Genomic DNA, 15,271 nt, shown 5'->3' with positions numbered 1-15,271 from the left:
GAGCCTTAGAAGTGGGTACGACATACTGAACCCAGCACCCCCTCACATGAACCACCCCAATTGTGAAGGCACATTTGCCTGATTCGAATAACTGTACTAGGTTAATTAAACTAGTTTAACCTAATAAAATTGATTAGCAACATAATTAATTTCATTTATTTTGAAATTAATTAAAGAAAAATATAGTTTAAAGAATTTTTATTCTAAGCTAAACTATATGTACTTTCTTGTATTTAATTAAATATAGAATTATAGCCATCTAGATTCTTTCTGGAGCTTAATTTAAATTTTTCATTAAATATTCCTATTTAAGTTGATATTTAGTTATCTACAACTAACCAACTTAAATCTGAATATCTTTTGGATTTAAAATTTTAAAATTAAGTTGAGGAATTTTAGGCATTGGTTATTAAGATTCTTTAGATATTTGTTAAGTTAATATCTTTTCGAATATTAACTTAAAATAGAATATTTTTAAATTAAGTGGTTACAACTTAATTTTTGATATAATTAAATTTAAATTTGAAAATATTTAAGTTCTAGATTTTTTCTAATACAACTTAAATTAGATATTTTTTCAGATTTTGTGGAAAAGATACTTAGTCAAATAAGATATTTTCTAGATAATTATTTCTAGACTACTTATTATTTCTAATATTAAATAGGAAAATATTATAAATTGTGAAATTAATTATTTAAATAATTAATTTTGGTACAATTTATTTTAAGTATATTTTTTCCTAGTATTAAACTAGAGATTAATAATTAAGCCTTCTCTACACTTAATTATTTATTTCTTGAATTTAATACATTTAATTAATTTGAAAATTAAATATCTAAGTTGATTTTTATCATCATACTTAAATATTTCTTTTTCATGACATTTAATTAAATAGAAAATTATTTTTAGTTGAAATTTATTTTTCAACTAAATTTAAATAATTTTCAAAATATATTTTTTCTTTATTTTATTAATCAAATTTCGAAATTGCATTTCTTAAATGCTGGAATTTCAAATTTTATTTGAAAAATAGATTAAGTTGTAAATTAATTATTTATCTTAATTAATTCTTGGATCAACTTAAATCAATGACTTTTTCATTTATTGATTAATTTAAAATAAATTGAATTAAAGTATATTATTAGAAATTAAATTAATTAGTCAAAGGAAAATCTAGATAGGTGATATTTTTGCTTGAAGTATTTTTCTAGTGTATTTAATTAAATAGAAAATTAATATTTAAGTTGATTTTCATCATCATACTTAAATATTTGAAATTTTTCTTATATATTTAATTAAATAGGAAAATTATATTTTTTGTTGTAAATTAATTTTATTAATTAATTTTGGGCCAACATTAAATTAGAATAATTTTTTCAGGATTTATTTTTTATTTGAATATGCATTTTTTCGAAAATTGTATTCTTATATACTTTAATTTTTCGAAATGCAATATATATTTATAGAAAATTAAATTTGAGTTGTAAATTAATTTAAATTAATTTTGTAACAACTTAAATTGAATATTTTTCTAAATATTTATTGGAAATTATTACTAAGATGGAAATAATTCATGTTATTTTCATATCCATCTAAGTAAAATTTATAAATATTAAATTAAAATTTATATTTAGAATTTTTCATTCTAAATTGGAAATTTTAAATAAATATATATTTAAAATAAATAGATTAAATAAAGAGAATCAAAGAAAATACAACTCTTTTTAAATAATGAGCTTTATTATTAAGACATTCGATCTCCATTGTGGGTTTTACACCGCGTTTGTTTTAGTGAGTAATCCTCCCTAATGGAGGAACGTTCATTAGCAATTTCGCACCATTTAATCTCGAATGATAAGTAGTTTGTAAGTGTTTTGTATGGTATGGATCACCCTAATGGTGGCGACCATACTTGACTTGCAAATTATGAAACAATGGTGGAAGCTCATAAGATAGAATTGCCTTGACTCTCGCCTTAACGGGACAACGCTGAATTCTAATCTTGATTGAATAAAAGGTTGCTAGAATGTTTAACATTTTAGACGAGCTGACAACTCTATTCAATGAATGGTAGCTTTGACTCTCGCCTAAACGGGACACTGATATCAGTTTGTTGAAAACCTTTGAAATTATTTAGGATTGTAAGTTTTAGTATTTTCACTAGTCATTCCTACTTGCTATATGTTTATAATTTCTGAATTGTGTATGAATTTATATTGAACTATGTTATTTTCTGTTATTAAGTTGTAGTTTAATTTCGAATCTTCATTGTTGGTCTAACTTGGCTTGTTTATCTAATGAGATAAATCCCTAGTGGATTTTCACCATTAGACATACATAATAGTGTTAGATCTCGAAAGATAAATATTGTATATGCGACATCTAGCTGTTCATCAATTGATGACACCTTAGACTAGTATTTTTACGATATGAAACAAGAAGATTGTATAAATAAGATTACTTTGACATTCGCTAATCGAAGCATCATTGGATTCTTATTTATAAACAAAATTATCCTAATTCCTCTTAGCTTATTCATTGCGAATTAGCTCAATAACATATCATTGGATGAATGGTCTATAAATCATTTCATGTCATTTTATATGACGCATATGATTATAATCCCGAAATTCTATTCCCAATTGATATAAATCCTCAATCTTAGAAATCTCCTATTTGTATGGGAAAATCAGACTTAGAATTAAATAGTAGTGGTGGTCCAAGATAGAATTACTCATTATATTTGGTATAAATTTTAAGTCTTTGACTTTAATTTTAGATTCCAAATAGAAATTTTCTTATATTTCTAATTCCAGATACAATACAGTTACACTTTCTCAAGTGTTTAATATCCATCTTTTATTAATGGATTCAAACTGTATGGAATATGAGTTAGGTATTCTGTGACCAGGATCCACGTGGTATTCAAACCTAAGTCATCAAAAGACACTACCATTTTTTTTAATCTATGGCATTTGTATCTTGTTCATAGTGGATTTGACAAGATCAATCTCTGCAAAGAGTTAATATGCCTATATCCACTGAAAGTAGTTCATCTAATTCGCAGATGGATGTACATTCAGGGGTGGACATGAGTTTTTCATTGTATTCTTAAAACGATAACTCTAGATTATACCTTTTAGCAAGAAATTTGAAATGTTTGAAAAATTTCATTAATTTCTAGCAATGGTTAAAACCATTAAGGTAAGTGGTTAAAGATCTTGCGAACTGATAGGGGTGGAGAAATAGTTAGTAAATATGCAGTTCAAAGATCATTAAATTGATTTTTGAATTATATCCAAACTTACCTCCCCAGAAATTTCGAGTTGCATATTGATGATTAGTTACTAGTCGTTGCCTAATTCCTTCTATGGTAATACAATTTCAGAATGATGTAATGGTTGTATAGTTAATGTAAATCATTACTAGATTCATGGATGACCTAATCAAAATCTTAAGAAAAGCTAGAACTGTTAACCATGGTTTGTTAGCTATTCTAAGTGATTAGGGGTGGACTATCCCATTGTCAATAGATAAGAAAGTGTTTGATCAAACAAATACTACTTTTCTAAGAAAATGACTAAGTCTGAAAAACAAGTAGCAAATAAAGGAGTATTTAATTCTTGATTCCAAAAGTGTTCTATCATCTTATTTGATATATGATGATCCCACTGCCTTTGTTGTCTTGTCACAACCGAAGAGGTCAATACCATTTAGTTTTCTTAGACATAATTCACGGTACCTTGTCGTAGTGGGAGAGTTTCTAGGAACTCACCTTCTTATGACTTGGGAGACACTAGTGATTAAAATCCATTGTGAGTTTAAACAAGTAATGGATTGTCAAGATAAGAAACTAAGAAGAAAGCCAATAGAACTATGGTTTAATCCATTCACATGGAGTAACCTAAAGTTTTCTATTACAAGGACATAAAAGGAAATTTTTGTTTATAAGTCCATTCAATAGACTTAACAAAACTTCCTGTTCCTAGTATTATAGGTTTGAGCTTATCTAAACCTATGGCTTGTGGTATACCTGGGAATTACTTACTCTAATGCAAGCAACTTACTTTAGTAGGATGCTGAAGCATTTTTCTTTCTAATGGCAATCTATAGAAGCTTCACCACTTCTTAGACATAGATTTTATTTATCTAAGGAAAAGTCTTAACTATTCCAGAAAAGATAAAGCCATGAAAGAATTTCTTATATCAACAGTGAGAGGTCTTAGATATGCTTTTGTGTGCCTTAGACCAGACACCTGCTGTTGAGTGGGAGTAATGAGTAGGTATCAGATTAATCCAGGAGAAGAACATTGGAAGACAATCAAGTAAATCCTAAGATTAAGAAGAGGAACTATATGTTAGTCTATAAGGGTGTGTTTAAAACTCTTAGACTACACCATATCAGATTTCGAAATTTGCCTTTGTGCTAGTAAATCTTTCTGAAAAGATGGTGGTTACTCTGGGGGTGGAATAGTGATTTTGGAGAAGTGTAAAAACCTATCTGAAGTCTCTAGGTCTACCAGAGAGAGACTGAATGTTAAAGTTGCAAGAAAGGTACTTATTCAGTCTAAGGAAAGTTCTATACATCTTTGGCACCATTCCAAATTGCCTTAAACTACTAGTGTTAATTTCCTGATTAACCAAAAGTAGTTGCCAAAGCTATAGAATCCAGTATCCCAAGAGAGTAAACATATAGAGAGGAATTTCACATTATCAATGATTTTGTGATTAAGGAAGAGTAATGGTGGAGAAAAGGTTGTGGTTAATTCAACCTTTCAGATCCTATTACGAAGAGTTTACTACTACTACACTTGATTTGTATATCAAGGTGTTGAGATTATTTGAAACGAACTTTTTGTTTTATATTAGTGCAAGTGGGAGTTTGTTGGGTTTTATGCCGTAAATAAAACTCATTTCAATATAATCAGATTTACTTATTAATATAGATCAGAAATAACATTTAATGTTGCATGGTTCACATGATTTATTTCATGATTATATGTACATAATGTATAAATTCATCTGAAACCCTTTTCACATACTTGATCATGTTTATTGTGTCGTCAACACATTGGAAAGTAAACATGACTATGTGAATAAAGTTTCCTAGATTTATCAGACATAGGGTTTTACTGATATGATAATCTACAATAGAGTTTACTTGCATTTGGAGAAGTGTTATGTTCTTTCTAGAGCATTGGTTAAAGTAAAGCTCAGGTTGGATGCATGGAGTATGCATCGGAAGGGACCGATATTGAACTTTGACTTAGATTTATTAAACTTACCGTAATATCTATTCAAGTCAATATCGCCTAGTTGATCCTAGATCAAATGATCTTAATCCTGATATGATTAGGCTCAATCTTGAAAGGCTATTCGTGTTCTTTGATTTGTTAGTTAAGCCTACTTTTAGGTCAGGGTGATACGTACATTTTGGGAACACGGTAGTGCAATTGAGTGGGAGCGCTATCATAAACATGGAATCTATAGCTTCTATCTGGCGAATAGTAAGCAAAGGATGATCTCCTTCGAGCTTGAACAAACGAACATAAATGGTAGAGTACTCATTTCACATAAGCTGAAATATCATTTATACGGGGTCAAGTGTTTTAAGGATAAAATACATTGTAGGGTGTTACGGTAATCTAATCCCTTTACAGTGTAGATCATTCATATAGAGGATCATTGATCACATTAGGATTATAACAATGGATAACTAATGATGTGTCTATATGGTGGAACATATAGAGCATTCTATATACTGAGAGTGCAATTCTAAGTTCTATGCGTGGATTCAACGAAGAATTAATAAGTTAGTGAATTTTAGTGCTAAATTCTTGATCTACTTATTGGAAGCTCGGTTATATAGACCCATGGTCCCCGCACTAGTTGAGATAATATTGCTTGTAAGACTCATGTAATTGGTTTTGATTAATCAATTATAATTCTCAAATTAGACTATGTCTTTTTGTGAAATTTTCACTAAATAAGGGCGAAATTGTAAAGAAAGAGTTTTAGGGGCATATTTGTTAATTATGATACTTTGTATGGTTCAATTAATAAATATGATAAATGACAATATTATTTAATAATTATTTATAGTTATTAAATAGTTAGAATTGACATTTAAATGGTTGAATTAGAAAATTGGCGTTTTTGAGAAAATCAGATGCAGAAAAGATAAAACTGCAAAATTGTAAAAAGTGAGGCCCAAATCCACTAAGCATGGCCAGCCACTTTTGTAGGCAATTTAAACTGATATTTTCATTATTTTAATGCCAAATAATTCAAACCTAACCCTAGTGGAATGCTATAAATAGATAGTGAAGGCTTCAGGAAAATTACACTTAAATTTTCTATTTTTCCTTCAGAGAAAAACCTGAGCCTTTCTCTCTCCATATCTTTAGCTGCCACTTCTTCTTTCTCCTCCCTCTTGAATTTCGAAATCCTTAGTGTATGAGTAGTGCCCACACACAGCAAGTGATACCTCAATCATAGTGAGGAAGATCGTGAAGAAAGACTTTCAGCAAGAAGGAGGTTTCAACATCAAAGATTCAGAGAAAGAGATTCAGGTTCAGATATTGATAATGCTCGCTACGTAAAAGGAATCAAGGGCTAGATATCTGAACGGAAGGAGTCATTATATTCCGCTGCACCCAATGTAAGGTTTCCTAAACTTTATATGTGTTTATTTTATCGTTTTAGAAAGTTCATATTTAGGGTGTTAATAAACATACTTGTGAGTAGATCTAAGATCCTGGTAAAATAAATTCCAACAAAGTGGTGGCAAATAGTGAGTACCGAGGGAAATTTAGGGGTTTTTCTGTGAAAGAACTGTGTAATGTTTAGCTTTAGTAGTGAAAACCCAGGAATTGTTAAGAAGGAACAGCCGCCCCAGGATTTCGCCACATATAGAAAGGGGACGGAGAAGAAGAAGCTGAGACTGAACACAAAAAATTGAGATGCAAACCCTAAAATCAGACGGGAGAGACCTGGGTTTTAGAGGAATCTTCTATTGAGGGCAAGGTTCATGTAGGCTGTTTGGAATTTGGATTTTCTCGGGAAAATGAGGAGAAGAAAATGAGATTTGATGAAATTGGGATTTAATTTAGGGTAGATTCAAATTTCTTTTTTTTAAAAAAAAAATATATATATTAAAAAGTAAATTTTTTTTTTAAAAAAAATATATATTTAAAACGGACCGGATTAGATCCGATCCGTAAAAAATTTAAGCGGGGCGGGTCGGATCTGATCCAAGATCCAATAACTATCCGAATGTTTCGGATCAATAATGATCCGTCGGATCGGATCACTGATCCCATCCGAATGAATGGATCTTTTTGTCATGCCTATTTATTATGCCAAGTGTATCTATCTCGCTCAAAATGAAGCTCATGCAAACCACAATAATCAACAGCATTTCTGAATGCATCAATCTGATTTTCACAGCGCAACGGTTCGCCAAGTTTATCATTTTGTGAAAGAACTTCATTAAAATCTCCCATGAAAAGCCAAGGAAAAGAAGGAGCTGAATCTTTTAATTTTAAGCAAATCCCAAGTGAACTGCCTATGAGAAAAAGAAGGAGCCCCATAAAAACCAGAAAAGTGCCAAGAAGGACCATGCACAAAACCCATATATCAGTCAACAAAGTTTATACCATAATTAAAAATTGATACATTAACATTAGTTTTCTAAAGAAATAAAAGACCCCCACTAAGACCAACTCTAGGAACTTCAATACCATTAGGAAACTTTAGTACATTACGAAACTTAGTAATAGACCCTAATCTAAGCTTAGACTGTTGGAAGTTATTTTACCAAGAACTTAGATCTACTCACAAGTATGTTGATTTAACAACCTAAATATGAACTTCTAAAACGACATGAAATTAAACACATAAGAGTATCAGAAATCTTACAGTGATTGCAGCGGAATATATGTCTCCTCCCACTCAGATCTCTAACCCTTGATTCCTTTCTGTAGCAGAGTATAATCAAGATCTGAGCCCGAAAGTCCTTCTTTGTTGTCTCTGAAATCTACACAGCCTTCCTCACTATGATTGAGGTATTACTTGATGTGTGTGGGCACTACTCTAGCACTCATATATTTCGAAACAGTGAAGGAAGAGAGAGAGAGAGAGGGTGGCGGCTCAGAGAGAATTTTTTGAGAGAAAATTCTTTCAGAATAATGCTGTGAAAAGCTTTTCAGTTGTACAGATGCGTGTAACTCTGAAGCCTTTGCCTTCTATTTATAGAAGACCACCAAGGGCTATGATTGACATTTTGAATTGAAAAAATCAAAGGGAAAAGGAAGCTAAGTGGGCCAGCCTAGGCAATGTGGAAACAAGGCTTGCCACTTTTCCAACTTTCCTTTTCCTACACTGATAGTTTCCTGTTTTGTGAAAAACTGCCAATTCCATTGTTCAATCATATTAATGACAAATCTAATTATTTAATAATTAAAAAAATAATTATCAAATAATATATTATCATTTATTTTATTAATAATGAAACTAATTAAAGTTTCCTAATTAATAAATATGCCCTTCAAAATCTCTATTTACTGTTTTGCCCTTAATAAGTGCTAAATTCTCAAACTGACAAGTCCATCTTGAGAATTTTTAATTGATTAATTAAAATTAATTAAATGAGTCTTATAAGTAATATTATCTCAACTAGTGAGGGGACCATGGGTCTATATATCCGAGCTTCCAATAAGCAGATCTAGAATTTACCACTTAAATTCACTGACTTATTAATTCTTCGTTGAATCCACACATAGAACTCAGAATTGCACTCTCAGTATATAGAATGCTCTATATGTTCCACCATATAGACACATTATTAGTTATCCATTGTTATAATCCTAATGTGATCAATGATCCTCTATATGGATGATCTACACTGTAAAGGAACTTAAATTACCGTAACACCCTACAATGTATTTTATCCTTAAAACACTTAACCCTGTATAAATGATATTTTAACTAAGTGAAATGAGTACTCAATCATTTATCTCGTTTGGTTAAGCTCGAAGGAAATCACCCTTTGCTTACTATTCGCCAGATAGAAGCTATAGATTCCATATTTATGTTAGCGCTCCCACTCAATCGGACTACCGTGTTCCCAAAATGTATGTATTGCCCAGACTAAAGATTTAGGCTTAACTAACAAATCAAAGAACACGAATAACACTCTTGAAATTAAGCCTAACCATATCAGGATTTAGATCATGTGATCTAGGATCAACTTATGATATTGACTTGAATAGATGTTTACGGTAAGTTTCTAAATCTAATTCAAAGTTCAATATCGGTCCATTCCAATGCATACTCCATGCATCCAACCTGAGCTTTACTTTAACCTATGTTCTGGAAAGAACATAACATTTCTCCAAATGTAAGTAAACTCTGTTGTAGATTGTCATATCAGTGAAACCCAGTGTTCTGATAAATCTAGGAATACTTTATTCACATAGTCATGTTTATTTTCCACTGTGTTGACAACACAATAAACATGTTCAAGTATGTGAAAGGGGTTTGGATGAATTTATAAATCAAATAGACAAGCAATTGATTAAGTGAACCAAAACATACACAAGTGAATGAAAAATTACTTCTGTTACTTTATTGATATTGAATAATCTGGATTACATTGAAACAGAGTTTTATTTAGGGCATAAAACCCAACATAGACTCCATAATAAAAACAACATCAGGACAATGATGAGAGATGAGCAAACGAAGTTGACGGAATGCTCTCAGATTGCTCAAGCCCCGAGCATTCCAACAAACAATTTTCAAGGCGATTGGCGATGCTGAGATTCAGCCTTCGCCAAAGGACCATCACTGCCAGCATCCATCAATGAGTTACTTGATAATTCAAAAGATGAATCTGGTTTAGGTGCGAGGAAGCGTTAGTGCAGTCTGTTAAAGGTGGAGCTTTGGTGCGGCATCTCTTCAAAACATTCCTGACATTACCCCCAGTAGTTGTAAGTTGTCTTTTATTGAAGATTGAGGAAAGTCAGCTGTCAACAGGTGAATTGGACTAGGGCAGGACAGTAGAAGATGCGGCAGCAACATTGATGTGAGGAGTAGGGGATAGAAAATTGTTAATGTAATTTATCTATTTATATATATATGTAATCCATACATTACGTTTTGTCGATGGTTTATCCTGGTGATATATACCAGGTTTAACCCAGTTATGTCTTATACACATAACTCTTAACATAAATGCATGCCCACAATTTATACTATAACATATAGAATCTTAGGGTAATAACCCTATCTTTCATACCAAATAATCACTCATATAACATATTACAGTATGCTCAAAATAACATCTATTGAGGGTAATAATCCTAACTCATGTCTTCATTGGATTAACAATAATACCATACATCATCGCTTTCTTACCTTCATAATATTCTAGGGTAATAATCCTAGACCATATTTAATTAAACTCAAGGTACTATTTTACCGAATCTAGCTTATTTATGCTTTAACCGCACAATTCATAATCTCAAATATACATACATATATCATGGCATATCAATAATTAACAATTCACTAGGGTAATAACCCTAGGCCAATAAACCGCTCACTTTAGAGTAATAACTCTAATCCCGGTTTCTAGTTACTCATATATATCATATTCCATATAAGCGCCATCGCGCATAACTCTACGTGCTAACTACTGTCTTACCTGATGTCCCACAAAATATGAAGATTCCAAATCCCCGGGTGCTCCTGACCAAGTCCCGGTAATCCTAGTCACAAACTCGGGATACATAAGTATAGGGTTAATCCCTAAATCCATTTTCACAAATTAGAAAACTGGCATTTAAATTATAGGTATTCACATAGAGCTCGGAACGAGCTTTCCAACGATATAAAGAACGTCTCAAACGAAATCCCGAGACAAAAGTTATGGCCAAAACAAAAATCCGAAAAAAATACAATAAGCTGCCAAAAACTGGCCGCGGCTACTGGGTTTTAAAACCCAAGAAACACAGTTTCCAGCCACGAAAAATGCATCTAAAAACACCAATTTTCATGCTAAACCATCCCACAATCATAATAAACTTTCACCTATCATAAATCAAATAATTAGAGAAGAATTACACCTAATTCACTCTCCAACAACACCAAAATATGCATCAAGATCTTCAATTTCAGCAAGGTTTAACTAGAGCAAAAATCCCAATTCAAGAGCTTCCAAACCATAAAAATCAGCATTTTTACACAAATTTATTCTCAATATAACTCAAGCAAATGCCTTTAAAATCATTAGGAACAATTCCATATCTTTGCAACACATACATGCCAAAAACAATAAGATTATCCCCTTAATCCAACAAACATGCAAAGATGAACATATTCACACATAAAGCATGTTTTTCAATCTTATTTCAGCAGCTGAAATTAAATTAAACCAATTAAAATGGCTACCTCAACACAAGCACAAAGATTACCTAACTAAGCTTTGATCCAAGCAACAACTCACACATTCAATCAAAGAAAGAAATAGCTTAAGAGGGAAAAGGGGTTTAGCCATGAGAGGAGAAAACCCAGAAATATTTCAGCAACATATTCAACAAATAAAGGGATTAAGAACTACCTCAAGCTCAAACCAAGCTAAGCACAATATCCACCAAGAATCTAAGCTTTCAAGACAAATTTTCTAACACTTAACAAATTGAAAATATGGAGAAAAGAGGGAGAGGAGGTTCAGCTGCTAGGGCTGGAAAATGCAGAAAATAAAACCCTCTTTAACTTAAAATTTCCCTTTTAATGAATCATAAGTCAAAATACACAATTACCACATTGCCCTTAGGGCTAAATTCCCATTTTCAAGCATATAAGGGCAAAAATATAATTCTCACATTTCATACATAAATAATAAATTTCAGATTTCTCATATAAAAATAAAATGCCAATCAAACATCCCAAAATTGTATTTCGGCCCGAAATACCCGGTTGTGACTATACCGTGCCAACTTGTCAGAACTCACCTGAAAAAGAATAAAAAATGCGTACTATATAATAATATAGTCCATAAGCACATAATTAAATTAAATTCATAGTTTTACCCTTCTCGGATCAAAATTACTAAAATGCCCTTGGCTCACCAACGGGGTCTTAACATGTCATAAATCATAATAATTCACATATAATAATTTATATAATAAAATAATTCTATAATTAGACACAGCTAACTAGTTAGGGTTTGCTTATCCATTCTCTTAATCTTAGGATATTACAATTATCCCATCCTTATAGAAATTTCGTCCCGAAATTTACCTGAACAACTCCAGATATTTTTGCTACATATCCGTCTCGAGTTCCCAAGTTACCTTTACCACTTTACTGTTCTTCCATAATACATTTACTAGTGCAATTGTCTTGTATCTCAAGACTTTCTCCCTTCTCTCAAGTACTTGCACTGGTTGTTTCTCGTACGATAAAGCTGGTTGAAGTACCAATGCTTCATAACTCAGTATATGGGACGAATCTGAGACATACTTCCGAAGCATTGAAACATGGAACACATCATGTATAGCTGCTAGCGCTGGGGGCATAGCCAACCTGTACGCTACTTGCCCTATCCTTTCAAGGATTTCAAAAGGTCCAATAAACGTCGGGCTAAGCTTTCCTTTCTTACTAAAGCGCTTTATGCCTTTCATAGGCAAAACTCAGAGAAATACCATGTCTCCGACCTGAAAATTGATATACTGTCGCTTTGGATTAGCATAACTCTTCTGTCTGCTCTAAGCTGTGAGTATTTGCACTCGGATTTTATCAACTGCCTCACTTGTTCTCTGAACAGTCTCGGGACCCAAGAACTTCCTTTCACCCACTTCATCCCAATGAATAGGTGATTTGCACTTTTTTCCATACAAAAGTTCATAAGGGTCCATCCCAATCATTTTCTTGATAGCTGTTATTATAAGAGAACTCGATCAGGGGAAGGTACTTTACGCATGATCCTTCAAAGTCAAGCACACATGCCCGAAGCATGTCTTCTAAAATCTGAATAGTTCTCTCAGTTTGTCCATCCATCTGAGGATGATATGCTATGTTGAACTTCAACTGAGTACCCATAGCTCGATGTAGACTCTCCCAGAATCTTGATGTGAATTTGAGATCTCTATCCGAAATAATCGACTTTAGGACACCATGGAGACGAACAATTTCTCTAACATAAAGCTCAGCATAATTGATCAATGGAGAAGTTTGTGCGGACAGGTAAGAAGTACGCTAACTTGTAAACCTGTCAACTATGACCCACACAGAGTCATATTGTAACGTCCCCGCTTCAAGCCTCCATTGGGCCCTTACACCCACGGAATGAATGGCTCTTATACATGGGTACGTCACTCAGGCTGCTTCCTGGATTGATGACTGACCCTACAGACCAACACGAGTGTTTCCAGCGTGCTTTGTCCTCACTCACACGCATCCTGGGAAAACTTCCCAGGATGCGTGTGAGTGAGGACAAAGCACGCTGGAAACACTCGTGTTACAGTCAGTAGTCCCGTGATCCGTAAAGGGGAAACACCGGGTAAGCTGTGCAATCCCACACCGCCTGGGGAAGGTCAAGTGGGATGATTCTGAGACTGTGTAGGTATGGGACTACACAGTTGAAGAGGGCTTAAATGGATTGATTGGTACTACCTATATCAACAAGGTGCATCTTGTTTTTCGGTAGCCCATCACGAAAGAACTCCACAGTTAAGCGTGCTTGGCTTGGGAGCAATTTCAAGGATGGGTGACCTCCTGGGAAGTTTTCCCAGGATGCGTGCAAGTGAGGACAAAGCACGCTGAAAACACTCGTGTTGGTCTGTAGGGTCAGTCATCAATCCGGGAAGCAGTCAGAGTGACGTACTCGTGTATAAGAGCCATTTATTCCGTGGGTGTAAGGACCCAATGGAGGCTTGAAGCGGGGACGTTACACATATTGTCCTCTGATCCTAGGCAATCCAACCACGAAGTCCATGGCAATATCCTCCCATTTCCACTCTGATATATTCAGTGGCTGCAGCAACCCTACTGGCCTCTGATGTTCAGCTTTTACTTGCTGACAAGTTAAACACTTAGCAACATACTCAGCAATATCATTCTTCATGCCTGGCCACCAGAATATGGCCTTGAGGTCTTGATACTTCTTCATTGACCCTGGATGTACTGAGTAAGGAGTTGTATGAGAATCATTCATAATCTCTCCTTTAATACCATCATCCATAGGCACACAAACAATATTCATAAATGGTAACATTCCCGTTTCATCCACTTTAAAGTCATTAGTCTTCCCAGCCGAAATCCTATCTCGAGATTTCACTAACTCTGGATCTTGCACTGTGCTTCTTTGATTTGCTCCAAAAGAGTAGATTTCAGGGTAATATTAGTCAACTGCCCCACAACCAGCTCAATTTTAGCTCGGGTCATTTTATTTGCTAACTGTTGCGAGATCTGCTTCATTGTATTTATCTAACTTTGGTCTTTTTCTACTCAAGGAATCGGGAACAATGTTGGCCTTACCAGGGTGATAAAGGATCTCACAATCATAATCTTTCACCAACTCCAGCTAGCGTCTCTGTGTCACGGTCAGGTCTCTCTAGGTAAAGAAGTATTTCAGACTTTTATGATCAGTGTATATCTCACACTTCTTGCCATATATGTAATGCCGCCAAATCTTTAGCGCAAATACTACTGTTGCGAGTTCTAAGTCGTGAGTAGGGTACCTCTGCTTGTACTTCTTTAACTGCCAAGAAGCATAGGTTATTACCTTTCCAGCTTGCATAAGAGCACAGCCGAGATCCTGTCTCGGAGCATCACAATAAACAACAAACTTTTCCTTATCTGAAGGAAGAGTTAACACTGAAGCGGTAATCAAGCGCTGCTTTTACTTCAGAAAACTTTTCTCACACCGATCAGTCCAAACAAACTTCAAGTTCTTTCGAGTCAGCTCCGTTAAGGGTACAACAATCTTTGAAGAACCCTCAACGAATAAAACCTAGCTAAACCCAGAAAGCTTCTAACTTCAGTAGTAGATTTTGGTGTTGGATAATCTCGAACAACTTCAAGCTTGTCCGGATCCACCATGATCCCATCTTTATCTACTATGTCCCCTAAGAAAGAGACACAAGATAACCAGAATTCACACTTTTGAATTTAGCATACAACTTGTGGTCTCGTAATCGTAGTAATACTTATCTGAGATGCAACTCAAGTTCCTCTTCTGATTCAGAATAAACCAGGATGTCA

The sequence above is a fragment of the Cannabis sativa genome, chromosome 8, assembly GCF_029168945.1.
Source record: "Cannabis sativa cultivar Pink pepper isolate KNU-18-1 chromosome 8, ASM2916894v1, whole genome shotgun sequence".
In the NCBI taxonomy this organism is placed as follows: domain Eukaryota; kingdom Viridiplantae; phylum Streptophyta; class Magnoliopsida; order Rosales; family Cannabaceae; genus Cannabis; species Cannabis sativa.
Note: the sequence above shows the minus strand (reverse complement) of the source record.